This window comes from Narcine bancroftii, chromosome 8 (genome assembly GCF_036971445.1).
Source record: "Narcine bancroftii isolate sNarBan1 chromosome 8, sNarBan1.hap1, whole genome shotgun sequence".
In the NCBI taxonomy this organism is placed as follows: Eukaryota; Metazoa; Chordata; class Chondrichthyes; order Torpediniformes; family Narcinidae; genus Narcine; species Narcine bancroftii.
The window spans coordinates 157913507-157931717 of record NC_091476.1 but is presented as its reverse complement, the minus strand read 5'-3'; the positions used below and the strand labels follow the sequence as shown (position 1 = coordinate 157931717).

At 40.0% G+C, this 18211-nt stretch overlaps 1 long non-coding RNA gene across 1 annotated transcript in view; it reads left to right on the top strand.

Moving 5' to 3' along the window:
* The window catches only part of LOC138741918 (uncharacterized), a 59117-nt gene extending 43699 nt beyond the window's left edge, over positions 1-15418 (top strand). The window contains exon 5 of the long non-coding RNA XR_011343881.1: positions 15160-15418. This is a non-coding gene — a long non-coding RNA (uncharacterized lncRNA). The remainder of the gene's footprint in view (positions 1-15159) is intronic.
* Positions 15419-18211: the final 2793 nt, after the last annotated feature.

The following is an 18211-nucleotide window of genomic DNA, read 5'->3' as shown; positions in this document are numbered from 1 at the left end:
ACGAGCCTGCAGCTGACGTGGACTTTTTACCCCCTCCATAAATCTTCGTCCGCGAAGCCAAGCCAAAGAAAGAATTTTACATTGAGAAGACAGTTCTAAAAATGCAATTTGCAGAACAGAAGCTACAAAGGAATCAGGAAATTTTATCTTTCAAATTCAAATTTGCTGCCAACTTTCCACAGAACTCAGCTGTACACCATCCTCTATTTCATGCAGTTTGTATTCTGAGGCCTTCAAGAGCATTGCATTGCAACATGAGCAGTATATGTAAGGTGCCCTGGGTTCTCTGGCTGAATTCTAACCATAGCAGCCTAAGGATGTGAGTTTGACAACTAACCACATGTATTTTGCCTGCTGCACAAAAAAAACTGCATCTTGTAAGATTGCTTTAACCAGGTGAGGGACTGGCAACCAGTTCAGCCAAGTTTAAAAATTCTTCCCATGAGGTGATCTCTTTTGTATCCAGCAATAAGACAAGTTGTTTTACATTTTACAAAATATGTTAGGCAAACAGTTACTCTAAAATTGAAATTTTGAGATTATTCTGCAAATTTTGTTATCCCTTTATCAAACTAAAGGACAGTTTATAAGAATGGAAATTTTAAAAAATGTCAGAACAATATAATATTTTATAGGGAAGTCCAACTCAATTGAACGAAAAGTCTCTGAATTTCTTAAATACAGAGAAGTAATATTTCCATCCTCCACAACCAAGCCATTTCTCTGGAACAATGCTGTGTATATTTCCTGAAATTTTCCTCGGGCCTTAATGGTTTTTATATGTTCTACTTATTTAAATGTGTCAGGGTTGAATGAGAGGAGGACATTTGGGTAAATGTTGCTGATTTTGCGATAATTCCTGAAAGTTTAATTGAATAATTTTCTTCTATTCTATAAAGAATAGATTCAATTCTCTGGATGAAGGACTCAGGCCCAAAACACCGGTCACTTATCTTTGCCTCCTAAGGATCCTGCAAGACACTTCTCTATTGTTTCACTCCAATTCTTTTAACCTTACTGTACAACTGATACCGAGAATTATCTTTCTTCTTTATCTCAGCAGCCTTACATATTTCTTCATTTATTGTCCAGAAATGAATACAATATCAAAAAATATTAATGTCATATTTGGTAATGTTGCAAGCTGTCTGCAATTAGTAATCTGGCACATTATTTGTAATTTTTTATTAGTTTAGCTGATGATAGATTACTAAACTGAAACATTAATTATTTTCTTCTCTTCATTGATGTTGCCAAATTTCCTGAATGTTTCTAGCATTTTCCTATTCATTTTAGATCTTTTATTATCAATATATTGTATCATGGTTCTATTAAACACAGAGTTCCTCATTTGGTTTTTGACTCCTGTATTAATTAGGGTATACATAACAGCATTCAACCATTTCCCACCAGTCTGAAATTCACAAATTCTCTAAAACAAGTTGGCATGACTTATTTGGCTTACACTTACATTTGGATAAACAACAAACAGAGAGATTTTAATACTGATATCCCCAAGCTAAATTCTTCATCTATCAGAAAAGAAGCACAGTAACTAAGGTCAGTATGATCTCCCCCTTAAGTTCAGTCTTCGAGACTCCAGTCAACTATGATAAGATGGGGGAAATTTTAAATGATTTATTTTTCTTCAGCATTTTTTTCATTAAGGAAAGAAATATTGAGCCAGATGAAGAAGGAAATCTGGTAATGAGGTCATGGATAATATACAGATTAATGAGGAAGCACCTATTGGCTATTTTAAAGGGAATAAAGGTGAATAAATCTCTGGGTCCTGACATTCCCTAGGACCTTGAGGGAAGTTAGTGTACAAAAAAGTGGGGGCTCTGATAGAAATACTTAAATTGTCACTGGCAATGGGGGAGGGGCTGGAGGATTGGAAGGTGGCTCATGACGTTCCGCTGTTTTAAAAAGGCTCCAAAAGTAAACCTGGTAAATGTAGGCCTGTGAGACTGACATCAGTGGTCGGTAAATTAATGGAGAGGGTTCTTATATAATAATTTGGAAAGACAGGAATTGATTAGGAGTAGTCATTAGTTAGGAAGGTTCAAGCATTAGGAATTAATGATTAATGTTGAAGTAGTGAAATGGATTCAACAATAGTTGGATGGGAGATGACACACACACACACACACACACACACACACACACACACACACACACACACACACACACTCACACACTCACACACTCACACCTTAGCCATGAGTGAGGCCATAGTTGGAATATTGTGTGCAATTTTGGTCATTGAATTATAGGAAGGACATAAACAGAAAAGAGAGACTGCAGAAGAGATTTATAAGAATGTTGCCTGGGTTTCAGAGTTTGAATTATAGGGAAATGTTGAGCAGGCTAAGACTTTATTCCCTGGAGCATAGAAGATTTCAGGGTGATTTGATAGAGGTATTTCAAATTTATGAGGGGGACAGAGAGAGTCAATGTGGACAGGGTTTTTACCATTGAGAATGGGGAGATTCAAACAAGAGGACATGGATTGAGATTGAAGGGGGAAAACTTTAGGGGAAACATGAGAAGAAATTTCTTCACTCAGAAGGAGGTGGGAGTGGGGAATGGACTTCCAGTCAAAGTGGTAGATGCGGGTTTGATTTTAATATTTAAAGAAAAGTTGGATGAGAGCGGTATGGAGGGTTAAGGACCAGGTGTGGGTCAATGGGACAAGGTGAGAGAAGGTGTTCGGCATGGACTAGAAGGGGTGAATGGCCCTGTTTCTGTCCTGTGAATGTTATATGGTTAGAAAGCTAAAGTGAGAAAGTGCTGAAATGTAATATTCACTTTGGACAAACAAATGATAGAATAACAAAATTAAAATGAGAAAAACAAGTGCACAGTAAATGGAAGGAAGAGAACAAGCAAGGGAATCCATAATAATTAAAAACGGATCAAAAAAGTTTCCAGAATTTTAGCCCATCGTCATTTAGCAGCAGAAACCCGGTTGCAAATTTGTGAAAAAATGCTGTCAGTAAGCCATGTTTCCTGACACTTCTCTTCTGGACTTCAGTTTAGTCTTCTGGATTAACCCCTTTCAAAACAAAAATAAATCTCTGATATTTATAGTCATCACTCTTCTTAAAACTATATTCTTCTGAACTCAACAAAATTAATTGATTGGAGGGCAAGTCTTTCTTCTTTCTTTGGCTTGGCTTCGCGGACGAAGATTTATGGAGGGGGTAAAAGTCCACGTCAGCTGCAGGCTCGATTGTGGCTGACAAGTCCGATGCGGGACAGGCAGACACGGTTGCAGCGGTTGCAGGGGAAAATTGGTTGGTTGGGGTTGGGTGTTGGGTTTTTCCTCCTTTGCCTTTTGTCAGTGAGGTTTTCTTCAAAGGAGGTTGCTGCCCGCCGAACTGTGAGGCGCCAAGATGCACGGTTTGAGGCGATATCAGCCCACTGGCGGTGGTCAATGTGGCAGGCACCAAGAGATTTCTTTAGGCAGTCCTTGTACCTCTTCTTCGGTGCACCTCTGTCACGGTGGCCAGTGGAGAGCTCGCCATATAACACGATCTTGGGAAGGCGATGGTCCTCCATTCTGGAGACGTGACCCACCCAGCGCAGCTGGATCTTCAGCAGCGTGGACTCGATGCTGTCAGCCTCTTCATCTCGAGTACTTTGATGTTAGGGATGAAGTCACTCCAATGAATTTTGAGGATGGAGCAGAGACAACGCTGATTGAAGCGTTCTAGGAGCCGTAGGTGATGCCGGTAGAGGAGGGCAAGTATCAGTTGGGTTAAAAGTTGACTGCAAATTTCATGTAGTAGTCAAGTCAAGTCTGTTGTCATCCGATTGTACAAGTACAACCCAACGAAACAGCATTGTCTGGTCCTTGGTAATAAAAAACACACAGACACATGACCAGACATAACACAAATAATACATATGCTGGACAAGTATTTCAGCTAATCAAATAAATAGATGTTGTTTTCTACATATGAAAGTTTTAGATGGTTAGTGTGAGCAGTTCCTTTGATTGTTCAGCAACCACACTTTCCTTTGGGAAGAATCTATTCTTCAGCCTGGTGGTGCTGGCTCTAATGCTCCTATATCTCTTTCCTAACAGTAGCTCAGAAAGATGCTGTATGTGGGGTGGAAGAGATCCTCAATGATTTTGCACGCTCTCTTCAGACAACTTTCCCAATAGATGGTGGGTAGAGAGACCCCAGTGATCCTCTCTGCCCCTCTTATGGTCCTGTTGATTGACATCCGATTCATTTCCCTGCAGCAACCGTATCACACTGTGATGCAGCCGGCTAGGACACTCTTGATAGAGCTCCTGTAGAAGGTTAACATAATGATAGCTGGTAGCTTTCACTGCTTCAGTCTTCTTGGGAAATGCTGTTGCGCCTTCCTGAGGAGTGAGGAGATGTTGGGTGTCTATGATAGGTCACTAGTTAAGTGAACTCCAAGGAACTTGGTGGTCTCCACTCTCTCTATTACAGAGTTGTTAATGTAAGATGGGGGGTAGTTGTTCCTGAACTTCACGATCATCTCTTTCATCTCATCCACATGGAGACTCAGCTAGCTATTCTGTACCATTTCACGAGATTTTCCACCTCTTCTCTGTAGTGCGACTCATCATTATTGGTGATGATGCCAAATGTTGTGTCATCTGCAATCTCGATGACAATGCTGGAGCTGGATCTGGTGATGCAGTCGTGGGTCAGTAGCGGGAACAGGAATGGGCTGAGCGCACAGCCCTGAGGTGCGCCCAGGCTCAGCGTGATGGTGCTTGACATTCTGCTACTGACCCAGACAGACTGTAGTCTTTCTGTTAGGAAGTCTAGGATCCAGTTTCAGAAAGGGGTATGGAGTCCCAGAGGAATATTACACCTGCTTTATTACATGACATTAAAAGAATCATGAATTTTGTCCTTAATGAAGTACATACAAGAATACAGCAAGCAAAGTATGCGTTACAATCTCCAACATAGCACGATCAGATGAGAAAATCTGTTTCTTCTTGCTTTAGATTGAGGTTAACCATTGGCTAGGACATCAGGGATAGCTCTCCCCTTCCTTCTAGGGGATCTTTTACACGCTGAGCACAGAAAAAAGCATTAGTTTAAGATCTTACTACAAAGATGTCACCTACAGAAGTTTAGCACTGCTCTACCAGCCCAGATGTTTCCATTTACATGAAGAAGAATTTGAACCCAAAGTTTTCAACAGGGCTCAGAAATAAATCACAGTTCACACTCTCTACAAGTTGCCTGAAATGTAAATAAACGCCAATGTGAACTAGTTTGCAAAAGAGTTACTAAATTGAGTTGCTTACTGATTCCTCTTGTACCCAGAAGAAACATACAGATGGCTCAAATTCAAACCAGAAGTAATGGCACAGTGACCTAATGAAGAAATGTTGGCCAAATAGTCAAACAATAAGGAAAAAAGAAAGAAGATATTTTTAATAAAACATCAAAAAGGAAAGTGAACTTTAAACCTTAATAAAGAGAAAGCATAGTTAAAATGAGCTAATGTAGGAAGAGAATGTCAAGAATGGATCTTCAAAGAAATTGTTCAAAATAGGAAAATGTTACAGGGAACATTTATTGCAGCATTTTATATCTGATTTCTGTATGATTTTGGGTTTCCTGCGCAACTTTGCTTTTCTTTTCTTCCTTTGGAAGGTTTTTTTTGACTACAAATTGTAATTGATTTGACTTCTCAGACTGTTACACATAGTTTAAAAACTTCAAAAATTTACACAAGAAAATTTAGATCAGGTTAGTACACATCGATTCAGATTATTTTTTTGCTGCACAAATAACTAATAGCAGTGATCAATTAAAACCCCACTTCAGGTAATACAGTCCAGGAACTGTGTGAGAACTACATATAAAAGGAACTTATTCAGTAACTGTGAAAGAAAATATGACTCAGAGGTGGGGAGGCTACAGGTGAATCATAACCAAATTATCAGTGAAGAAGTTCAAAGAGCAACTTACAACATTTTAACTGAGAATTTGTTTGAAGCTTGTTCAGCAAGTACTTTTTCAAAAGAATATTCTGATGAGTAGATTTGGTGCCCAATGTTCACATAGTGTAGCCATTGACACAACATGATTGCAGTGCAGGAGAGCTGTGTTTGAATCTGCCACTGCCTGTAAGGAATTTGTATGTTCTTCCCATGAGCTGGGTGGATTTTCTCCGGGTGCTCTGGTTTCCTTCCATCCTCCAAATATGCAGTGTTCGTAGGTTAATTGGAACTAATTAGGTAGCACATGTTTTATGGGCCATAAATGCCTTCTACTGTGCTATGGTGTACTGAGCCATCTGTATGTTTCTTCTGGGTACAAGAGATAAACAGGCCAAGCATTGTATCAAGATCAGAAGAGGTGCATTAATTACAGATGCAAGGTGGGTAATGCATGATTTATTTGAAGACTCTGCCATGGAAAAATGCTAACACACATTTAATATCCTTAAGAGCAACTTCTGTTCACTCCACATGGGAAGGAGAAGGGCAGTATTCAAGGGTTGTGAAAGGAGTTTCGGCAGAAAGGTCACAATTGACTATAGGTGATGTGAGTCAAAATCCAGTTGTGAGGAGGAGAGTGGTTGAAGTTGGAATTGGTAGTGGAGGTCCAGACCGAGATATGACCGTGTTGATCAGTGCCATGATCCGTTCGGCAGGGAGGTCAGAATTTGAGATGCAATGGTGGAAGATTCATTTGGGATAATGCAGGAGGGAGAGGTGGGGCTGAGGGTGACAAATGGACGTAGAGCTGGCTCCAGCACTGGACCGCACAGACAAGGTTCCCTTGTCAAACATTTACATTTTACTGAGGCAAGATTAATATTTAGACCATAAGAAATAGGAGCACATAAGCTATTCAGTCCATCGAATCCGCCCTGCCATTTAATCATGAGCTGATCAATTTCCTCACTCAGCCCCATTGCCCGGCCTTTTCCCCATAACCTTTGATAGCCTGGCTAATCAAGAACCTATCGCACACTCATCATAATGAGTTCATGCTCCTACTTGAGCAATGAGCACCATCAACCCTTGAAATTCACATAAATGTTGGTCAGATGTGTGTTGTCCAAGTTTGTATTCCTGTGTGTCAATCCACCATGTACATAGTGATCCAGGCACCAAACCACAGTCAGCATTTAGAGATCTATTTTCCAAATATTTTTTTATCATACTGTACTCATAAATGTTGATGAAAAATTACAGAGGAACATTTTGAATATCCTTTCAACCTTGCAAAATAAGCCGCAGTAATTCCTTCATGATGGGATGGGAGCAGGTTGTATTGGATTCACTATTTAGAATTTAAGTCTGTCTAAAGTGGAAATTCATTCCAGGCTCCCATATTTCTTCCTTCAGTTCATTTGTCATATATTTAGCCAAAGATTTGAACAGTTATAATGATCGCTTAATTTAAAATAGAAATTGCAAGGATTTTTAAAAATCCCATTTTATTCTGAGCATTGTCATGGGTTCCTTTACATTCATCTAAGAAGGTTCCGAAGACATATAGTATTCTGACTCAGAGAGCTGTGGAGGTGGAATCATTGAATATATTTAAAGGGGAGATTGAAATAGACTTGAACTAGAAGGGATAAGGACAAAGAAATGTCAAGATCAAGATCTTATTAAATGGCAGATCAAGGTTCAGGGATCAATGAACCTATTCTTAATTTTTCCTTAATTTTTTTAATATTCTATTATCTTACTGCTAATTATATTTTAATGCAATTTGGAGAGCATTGCTTGTATTGTGGCTACACTGGAAAGGAGCTTTATCCATTGAAAACATCCCCTGCAATTTTTCTTACTTTATTTCCTTGCTTTTATATTAAAATAAAGAACACAATTACAGGATTTTAATTTACCTTTATTCATGTAAATAAAACAATTGACCCTCTACATTGCACCAATAGAGAATGTTTCTTAGCCAAAATGAATTAGGGACAGGCGAAGAGATTTCCTTTTCTGCAAGTGGTCTAACGGCTGGAAACGGGATTGTCAGAAATTGCTTTATAATAATGTCTGAAATGGAAACATTTTTCTTTGAAGATGTCTTTACCCTTTCCTTTAAGTTTTCCTCTGCACATCTAGTTATATTCTTTTCCATGTTAAAAGGAGTTGAAATGTAAATGAAGTAATTTCTGTAAAAATAAGACTATATTTTCAGAAAATGAGGGTATACGTGTAATCAAGAAAGCAAGTGACGTGTGGGAAGAGAGGGAGAGAGCGACATTTGGGGAGAGAGGGAGGGAGCAGCGGGGAGAGAGGGAGCGAGAGACAGGGGAGAGAGGCAGCACCACTCACAGAGGTGGATACCTGTTGAAACCTTTGGATTGGGGCTTGAACCCACAAAATTAACCCCCAGAGATAAATGTGCTAGGTCTGGATCAAGACTGACACCTGCTGCTTGCATACATTCTGCTTGCTGCTTGGCTTATAATAAATTACATTAATAGTCCAGAAAGATTTAAGATGAATTAGGAAAAATCAGACAACCTGCGGAGTGAGAACAGACAAGGCAGAGCTTAGCCAGGAGCTTTCCTTGAAATTCAGGAATCACACCCAAAGAACGGAAATGTGCTCTCTGTTCTTACTGGCTGATTTAGCATCTTCTGGGTTTTTTTGCTCAGATGTCCTGAAATTTTGCATTTTTAAGCTTTTTTTCTGAAAACATTAATTTTCATTTCAAGAGAATGCTTATCTCATCCAGTAACAGACTATAACACACAAGTGCAGACACTAAAGCAACATTCGGAACCTCTGTCATGTTCTTTTGAAAAGCAAATGTAAACAAGCAATCTGTTATGCCAACTTAATAACAGCAGCATCTGGTCCCCTCATGTAAAGCCATTGCTTCAAGAAAGTTAGTTGTTGCTGGATGAACTTTTGGTCTTAGTACAGTTATTTCTCATGGCTTTGAACTCAGGAAGTAAACCTTAAAGGATAGAGTGTTTAAGAGGTGGTTTGGGAGGAATTGTTAGAGCAGCTTGCACACACATATTTTAAAAATACAGAATATTTGCAGGACTTTTGCAGAATGCTTTTTGCAGGAGGCAACAAACTATCGACAGCAGCTTGCCTGGGAGAGCATGTGATCTTTGCAGGCAGAGGAGAACTGTTTTGCTCTCAGAGAAGGTGGGTGTGAAACAGAGACAGAGGAGAGAGAAATCAGTTCCAGAAGGACAAAGCTGGCAAACTTTGGAAGGCTGCCTGGTCAAAGGAGAAACCCGGCAATCTGAAAGGTGACCTGAAAGAAAGAGGATCATCTGGAAAACCCTGAAGTTGGCAAGTTTCGTCAGCAAAACTGATTGAGAAGGAATCAGTTGCTGGTGTCCTGGAAAATGAATCTCTCTCTGAAAACCAGCAAGAACCCTCCTGAGTATTAACCATTTGCCTGTTAAGCACCAAAGACTAGTGAACTTTGTTAATGCTAACTTCTGTGCACGGTACAAAAATTGCCTGCAACCAGTGAGATTGGACTTTTCTAATCTTAAATAAACATTACACACACCTGGGCTTAGTATTAGAGGGGGGATTAAGTAGTTAGGTAGGTCACCTTTGTGACCTCACCAAAGCCTTCGACACCGTGAGTAGGAAAGGGCTTTGGCAAATACTAGAGCGCCTCGGATGCCCCCCAAAGTTCTTCAACAGCTGCTCGAAAACCAACAAGGTCGGGTCAGATACAGCAATGAGCTCTCTGAACCCTTCTCCGTTAACAATGGCGTGAAGCAAGGCTGCATTCTCGCACCAACCCTCTTTTCAATCTTCTTCAGCCTGATGCTGAAACAAGCCATGAAAGTCCTCAACAATGAAGACACTGTTTACTTCCGGTACTGCACGGATGGCAGTCTCTTCAATCTGAGGCGCCTGCAAGCTCACACCAAGATACAAGAGAAACTTGTCCGTGAACTACTCTTTGCAGACGATGCCGCTTTAGTTGCCCATTCAGAGCCAGCTCTTCAGCACTTGACGTCCTGTTTTGCGGAAACTGCCAAAATGTTTGGCCTGGAAGTCAGCCTGAAGAAAACTGAGGTCCTCCATCAGCCAGCTCCCCACCATGACTACCAGCCCCCCCCACATCTCCATCGGGCGCACAAAACTCAAAACGGTCAACCAGTTTACCTATCTCGGCTGCACCATTTCATCGGATGCAAGGATCGACAACGAGATAGACAACAGACTCGTCAAGGCAAATAGCGCCTTTGGAAGAGTACACAAAAGAGCCTGGAAAAACCACCAACTGAAAAACCTCACAAAGATTAGCGTATACAGAGCTGTTGTCATACCCACACTCCTGTTCGGCTCTGAATCATGGGTCCTTTATCGGCATCACCTACGGCTCCTAGAACGCTTCCACCAGCATTGTCTCCGCTCCATCCTCAACATTCATTGGAGTGACTTCATCTCCAACATCGTACTCGAGATGGCAGAGGCCGACAGCATTGAATCCACGCTGCTGAAGATCAAACTGCGCTGGGTAGGTCACGTCTCCAGAATGGAGGAGCATCGCCTTCCCAAGATCGTGCTATATGGCGAGCTCTCCACTGGACACCGAGACAGAGGTGCACCAAAGAAGAGGTACAAGGACTGCCTAAAGAAAGCTCTTAGTGCCTGCCACATTGACCATCACCAGTGGGCTGATATCGCCTCAAACCGTGCATCTTGGCGCCTCACAGTTCGGCGGGCAGCAACCTCCTTTGAAGAAGACCGCAGAGCCCACCTCACTGTCAAAAGACAAAGGAGGAAAAACCCAACACCCAACCCCAACCAACCAATTTTCCCTTGCAACCGCTGCAACCGTGTCTGCCTGTCCTGCATTGGACTTGTCAGCCACAAACGAGCCTGCAGCTAACCCCTCCATAAATCTTCATCCGCGAAGCCAAGCCAAAGAAGAGGTTAAGTAATAAGTTAAAGTTCAATTCTGTTTTCTTATTTAAATATAATTAAAAACTACTTTTGTTTAAGTTACTCTGTGTTGTGGTGCATATCTATTGCTGCTGGGTTTTGAGGTCCTCAGGACTCCGAAAGAGGATCACATCACAAACAAGCTTGGAGGGTCCACTGGGGACATTTAAATACACCAATAATGGGAGGGAGGTGGCAGGGCCCCTCAGGAAGCAGAAGCACAGGTAAGGGCTTCTGAAGAGCATATACCGCCAAGAAAATATGCTTGTGGAAAGGGCACTCCTGGCAGGAAGTTCCCTGGAATGCCCTTTATGTCTGTACTATTGGAAAGTGCACGATGCAGATAAATACCCATTTAGAAGTGATTGCTAAAGTCTCATTTATGAATAATGGAAGGCTCCCCAACTATCCCAGTTGGGATTTTGTGGATACAATATGGCAAGATATGATTAGTGGCTACGGACCCTGAGGTAATGTTCCTCAATCACCCTAACTGAGAGGGATGCAGGTTCCTGAATATAATGACGCAAAAACCCAGCATAAAAAAATTGTGGACTTTATGGAACCTATTAGAAATCCATGACTTTTCTCGTTAAAAGATATTCATTGAAGCAGAATTGCATAGTACAGCATAATCAAATGTCTTTTTCAATGTGTTTCAATATATCTCTTGCTTTCACAAATCACCTTCAGATGCCTGCAGTTACATCTGATCACTTTATTACACTTAAAAAAGTTCTCTTGATTAATGGGTCTATTTTGTTAACGACAGTGCTCATGTTAATTTTACTTGGAAATCAGAGGTTTGGCAGAATTAGAAAATAGAAATTAAACCTCTTATTTAGAGGTATAATTTTTTTCCTTTTTATTATTAAGAAAAATAAGTAAAGGGGGTTTAACTATAGATCATGGATCATATCACAGAACAATATGATCACAAAGAAGTATAAAATAACTTAAACAAAATAATTTTGTATGTATTGTTTGTACAATCATTATATTCCATACTTTTGGACATAGTACAAGTTAGGATTTAATTGTTTAATTATTATAATATAGAATTTGATGTCCTGAATGAAATGTTATGTAATAATTATGAAGTTGCTTCTAATTTACAACTGATATGTGATATGTATATGATATGATTTATGTTATCATTAGTATACCTTGTGTAAAGGGTTTTTTGATGGACAATAAAAAATGTTTCAAAAAGAAATTAAAACAAGAAAATATTTTTAACTGTTTTTCAAAAAAAAGAATTTGGATATGGTGATTTTTATTTCAATTTAAACGATATCACGAGCCCCTTTTCCATTGGAATCCCAGTTAATTGGCCATGCAGTGTCCTGGGATAGGAAACCATTTGTGCAGTTTCCACTCGGCTACCCCCTTTTACTGGTACATTGACAGCTTTCCACTGAATACACTCATCCCTGGGGATCGACTGGAAACAGGTGACTTTCTGCTGTCCCTTTTCCATTGGTTTTATCAGCACGCCGGCATCAGCAATCGCCGGGGATACGAGTAGGGGTAGAGGCGGCTAATCCCCGGCGTGAAATAACGTCATTTGACGCCGACATTCAGACATTGGTCCTTTTCCACTGGATCATGCCCTAATTAATTCCTGGGACAGGGTGACAGCAGAAAAGAGGTTACTGACCCTTAAAGTTAGCTCAAGCTCGAAAAGGAAATAATTAAATTAATGACGGAATAAGAAATAAGCTAAACTCTCCTATACAATTCTGTTTCTCTCATTCATAACTACATGGTAAACCAGTGAAACAATAGATACAATCTCAAAGCAATAAATGCAGTCCGGCTTTAGAATCAATAGGGCAGATCACACTGGGTATAACTTTCACTTTACAATCCTGCAATCATACTTATCATTTGCAACGACACATCTCCAAGCACACTACTGGCATTACTACTGCAGTCATTCCACAAGGTGGAGTGGGCAGGTTCAGTAACCAGGCAGCCGGTAGTGGAACCAAAGGCCTTGGCCACAGATTACCCTATCAGCTGCCTGACAGCGCCAGTGGAGAGGGTTATTTCTTTCAAGTTCCAGGGTGTCCACATATCAGAAGATCTCTCCTAGTACTAGCACATCAAAGCTATTGTCAAGAATGCCTTTGCTTTTGAAGGAATTTGAGGAGATTTGCCACATAATCAAATTGAACTTTCACTAAGACAAGAAAGCATATTGACTGGCTGCATTATAGCCTGGTTTAGAATCACAAATGATCAGGAACGCAGAAGGTAGCAGAAAGTGGCAAAAGATAACCAAGCCCACCATGGGCACTGATCTCCAATCCATCAAAGATATCTACATGAAGCATTGCCTAAAGAAAGCAGCCAACATCATAAAAGACTCCCAGTACCTCTCTTCTCACTGCTACCTTCAAGCAGAAGGTACCAAAGCCTGAAGTCCATCACTTTGAGGTTCAAGAACAGTTTCTTTCCAACAACCATCAGGCATTTGAAATTCTTCATGCCACCTGAATCAAAACACCACTATAAGACTATCAAAAATCTCTCTGTACGACAGGCAGAGCACATATTTCCTCGATCAGCCAACAAAATGTGAATATGTATGCTGAACTATTTATTATATTTTATCTTCCTTTAATATTTTGAACTTTTTTTCTTTTCATGGCATCTTAATTAATTTGTGTAACTGTGTTTTACGTAACTGCAGCAAGTAAGACATCTGTCAATTGTACTTGAATATTTGACAATAAACTCTCGTCCTCCTCCACCATTTCTGTCCCCTACTACATGACCCACCACCAGACACATCTTCCCTTCTCCTCCCCTCTTCACCTTCTGCAGGGAACAGTCTCTTCATGACTCCCTCATCTACACCCTTCACATCAATTTCCCTCTTCTCACCTACACCTGTGACCTCAGGAAATGCTACACTTGCACTCACACCTCCTCCCTCACTACCCTTCGGAGTCCCAAACTGTCCTTTCAAGTGAAGCAACATTTTGCTTGTGAATCTACAGGGGTCATCTACTGCATCTGGTGCTACAGTTGTGGTCTCCTCTACATCGGAGAGGTAGGATGCAGACTAGGAGATTGTTTTGTTAAGCACCTCAGATCTTTCCACCGCAATAGCGGTGATTTCCCAGTGACAACCCATTTCAATTCTTCACCCACCCCATTCCCATGCTAACATGTCTATCCATGGTCTCATGCACTGCCAGACTGAGGTCACCCGTAAACTGGAGGAACAACACCTCATATTCCATCTGGGAATCCTTCAAGTAGATATCATTAACATCAACTTCTCTGGTTTCCATTAGTCCCTATCCCCCATTTCTATCCCATTCTCCTTTCCTCCAGCTCTGATTTCACAGAGCCATCCTCTCCCCCAATCAATTCTCACCTTTCCTCTCCTATCCATGTTCAATCAACAAGCCTAAGGAGAGAATAATGGATGATTCTCCCAGAATAACTCAGAAACTTCCCCTACACCCACCAGGTGGACAAAGAGGCTGGCAGATTTCACACCTGCTACCAGGAGCGTGGAAGAGCCAGAGTTCATTGAGTTTACGAACTCCAATTGGAGTTCTTCTCCAATTGGAGTTGGTCCATTACCTTAAATCATTTTTGTCCAATGGATTTCTTGGCTAAAGAGCAATTTTTAAGAGCCTGGAAAGACGCCATCAAAATGTCTTTTAGCTTATCCAGGTCATCTTTAGGCAAAAGTAATTGCTGGAACACTTGAGTAGGGAATACATAGATTTCAGGTCTGATCATTAGGGAAATTCTTGCTGTTGTCCTTCTACCTGCCATCATCCATATTTTAGTAAACTGTTATTGTTGAGGCCTGGATTTTAATTAGCTAACCAACAATAATAGCATATGATCCTACTTAAACTTCAATTCATCCTACATGTCTTTGTGGTGTGTGGCTGGTATGAGGTATTACAGGGTCATAGCTGAGGGTTATGTCTAATAGTAGGGACTTTCATTAGAAACCCGAGACCACAGAATTTTACAATATATGAAAGGAAGCTTTTTCAGCTAACCAGTTAATTGCTCTTTCCGTGATAACACATCACCACAGTTCATTCATTTTATTGTGCAGATTGTATTCAGGTTCAAAGGCCTGGGCCATTATGGGCTGTTTTGAAAACCAAGTGACAAAGATTTTATGCTGTCCTAGTAACATGCATCCTTCCAACAGTGTTGAAATACATTTTCATTCTCTTTCTCCTGCCTGTATTTGAAACCAGATTCCATAGGTATGGAAGAAAGTCGTCACACTGTGATTCAAATTCACTGTGTCCAAAGGCTCACAGGAGTGGGACAGGAGTCAACTTGGTGACCATCCTCGCTAATTAAAACCGATTCTGGGTTGCAATTCAAGTTGCATTATCTCTTCTTTGGCTTGGCTTCGCGAACGAAAGGGACAGAGGAAAACACAAATTTTGAAGACCTGTCATCAGCCCAAGCAAAGTTCTGTTCGAGCCAAGAAACTTTCAGAATGGAATCTCAATGCATCATATAATTTCAGCAAATTGTGTTAAAACTACTTGAAATAAATAATCAAAATCTAAGTAATCTGTAAAAATATCCTGAATATTTTTTATGGTCCCACTCCTTCAAAATAATTCCCTATTCTTTACTGATTTCTTAACAAAGCCTATCTATCAATACTAAAAGTGTGTCTGCATTGTCAGATTGTGCTTTGTAAAAATCAATCTATATCAGGAGACACTTCCTTTTTCACACAAGTAGCTAAAAATATATCTGCCGTCTTTAATTTAGGATTTCTACAATAAAGCTCTTACAAATTTGTGATTATAAGCCACACCCTTTGAATGCATGAATTAAAGTCAGCATATTATATTACTTATTTCCATAATCACCTATTATTGAATATTAAACAACTAATCTTTAAAAAGGAAACTGATTTAGGTATAAATAAATTAGAAGAATTTTCCAAAAATTATTACGTATCCTGGATATAAAAATGTTTCAAATATTCATATGAACATTTTGTTTCCAAAGGTAAAACAGGACAAAATGCTGTTTGAAATTTAACAAAATATATTAATTTGATTTTTATCAATGTTTGTGGTTACCTTGAAGTGATCTGAATAATTATTTGTCAGTACAGAAAACAAGTACCTGTATTTAAAAACCAAAGGAAATGTTATGCTTTGATTCATAACTTACGTGAACCTGGATTTGCACAACACATTAATAAGCACGAATGTTATAATTTGTGTTGGGATCTGTTACAGATTCAGATATTTCCTACAGCAACAAGCTTCTGTCTGTTTGTAATGCTGCAATAAAATACCTTTAGCCCCCCCTAATTGGGATCCTGATTTATTTTTTGCACAGAGGATCTGATGAGGTCTGCAGGGCACTCTGTGTTTAACTTACCCTAAAGTGTTTGAAAAGAATTACAAGTGCATTTGCTAAAACATTACGGAGACGGGTCACAATCTGCTTTCTTAACCTTTGACCTTGGCCCAATCAATTTTGCTGCCACCCATTAAAGTGAGATCATGCTGTCGTTTTTACTGTTGAATTTAAGTGCTATCTATAGCGCAGGCAGTTCTGTTAGGAAGTCATACTGGTAATGATCTCTTTATTGATCTTTAATGATTTCCTACATTAGTACTGTACAAGCAGCATTATCCTCAACACCATGCTCCCAGAGAGATTATGTGAATTATTTAACATGATAAACTGTGATCAAATAAATCTCTTTGCAGATGGAGGCAGGTCTCCTGTTAATACAATTGGTGAGATAGAAGTTTAACAAGAAACGATATGTGATCTCTAAAAGCTGTACAGACAGTGATGAAGTTCCTTACTGGTGATTTAAAGACTGGTAGGAAAGATCATTTGCAATTCTGACTAAGACATTCATTGAATTGAATGTTTGGCTAACTGACAGATCTTCTCAGCTCCAAAGTATATTTATCTGGTAACAACATCAACAGAGCAATGCCACTTTGATGAGTTATAGACCTGACTTAAAAGGAATTGTGCTTAATTTGTGAATATCTGAATGATATTTCAATTGAAAGTGAAACACAATATTTTTCCTACTATAATACAAATCTTGAAAGAATTGTTTTTGCTGATTTTCTACGTTACAGACAATAAACTGCTTGTACAAAGGAGAGATACTTTTCAGGGTTTTTTCCCCCCCTCAGAGAAAGTTTAAAAGACTTTTACTTTAGGGAGGATGAAAATTTCGAGGCTGATGATAGCCTGATGCATGATCAATTATACCAAGACTGAAGTTGCCAAGACTGAAGGATTTTATTTACAAGAGGTGGACAGCATCCCTGTGTTGGTCACTCACAATGACCCAGACTCGAACTGGCCGCAGGCTTGTGGCATGACAGCCTTTATGGGGAAGAAAGGGGGAGAAATCATGTGCCGGCCGATGAGAGCAGGGTCAATCTGAAAAGGTCATGACATTTACATATGGCAAATATTTACAATAGTGGTTTCACCACCTAGCCCATGTTCAGATCCAAGTGTAGAAGGAAAGAAGAATTTTCTCCTTTCAGCAATCATTAACAATTTAATTAACATGGATAGACTTAATCTCAGTCTCAGAGAATGCAACTCAGGACATAATCCATCAGGAATTCAGAAAGAATGAGGCATCCTTAAAACAATTGACCATAAGAATGAATGAGAAGCAGAAGAACTAAAGCTACTGGAATCTTGAATGGACATCAAGACAAGGGCAATATTAGGTGGTGAGGGGAATTTGCAGTTTTGGCAGGAGAACCGAAGAGAGCAGCAGTCAATGCTGCGCAGGTACTTCAAATCCTTGTGAGGGACAAACTGGGAGGGAGGCCTAGAAGTGGAGCTGGAAGCCATGAGGCACAAGATGGTGGCGGAGGCATAAAGCAAAGAAGGCATCATAGCTGTGGAACATTAGGTGTGTTTTTGCCCCCATTTCTCTGGGAATTTTTATACTTTAGACATGCATACAGCATGGTAACAGGCCTTTCCAGCCACCCAAATACACCTATGTGATCATTTAACTTATAAATGCCATACATTTTTGAAGAGTGGGAGGAATCCGGAGCATAGGAAAGGAAAATATACACACAAACATGTGGACAATATACAAACTCCTTACAGACAGTACCAGATTCGAACCTGGGCTACTGGTGCTGTAAAAGCATTGCACTAACCGCAATGCTAAATTTTGGACACATTCAATTTTGATATCCCAGATGAAACAAGAGATGGATCTGGTGACTGCCATGATTCAGGAGTGGGGTATGGGCCAAACCTGCTTCA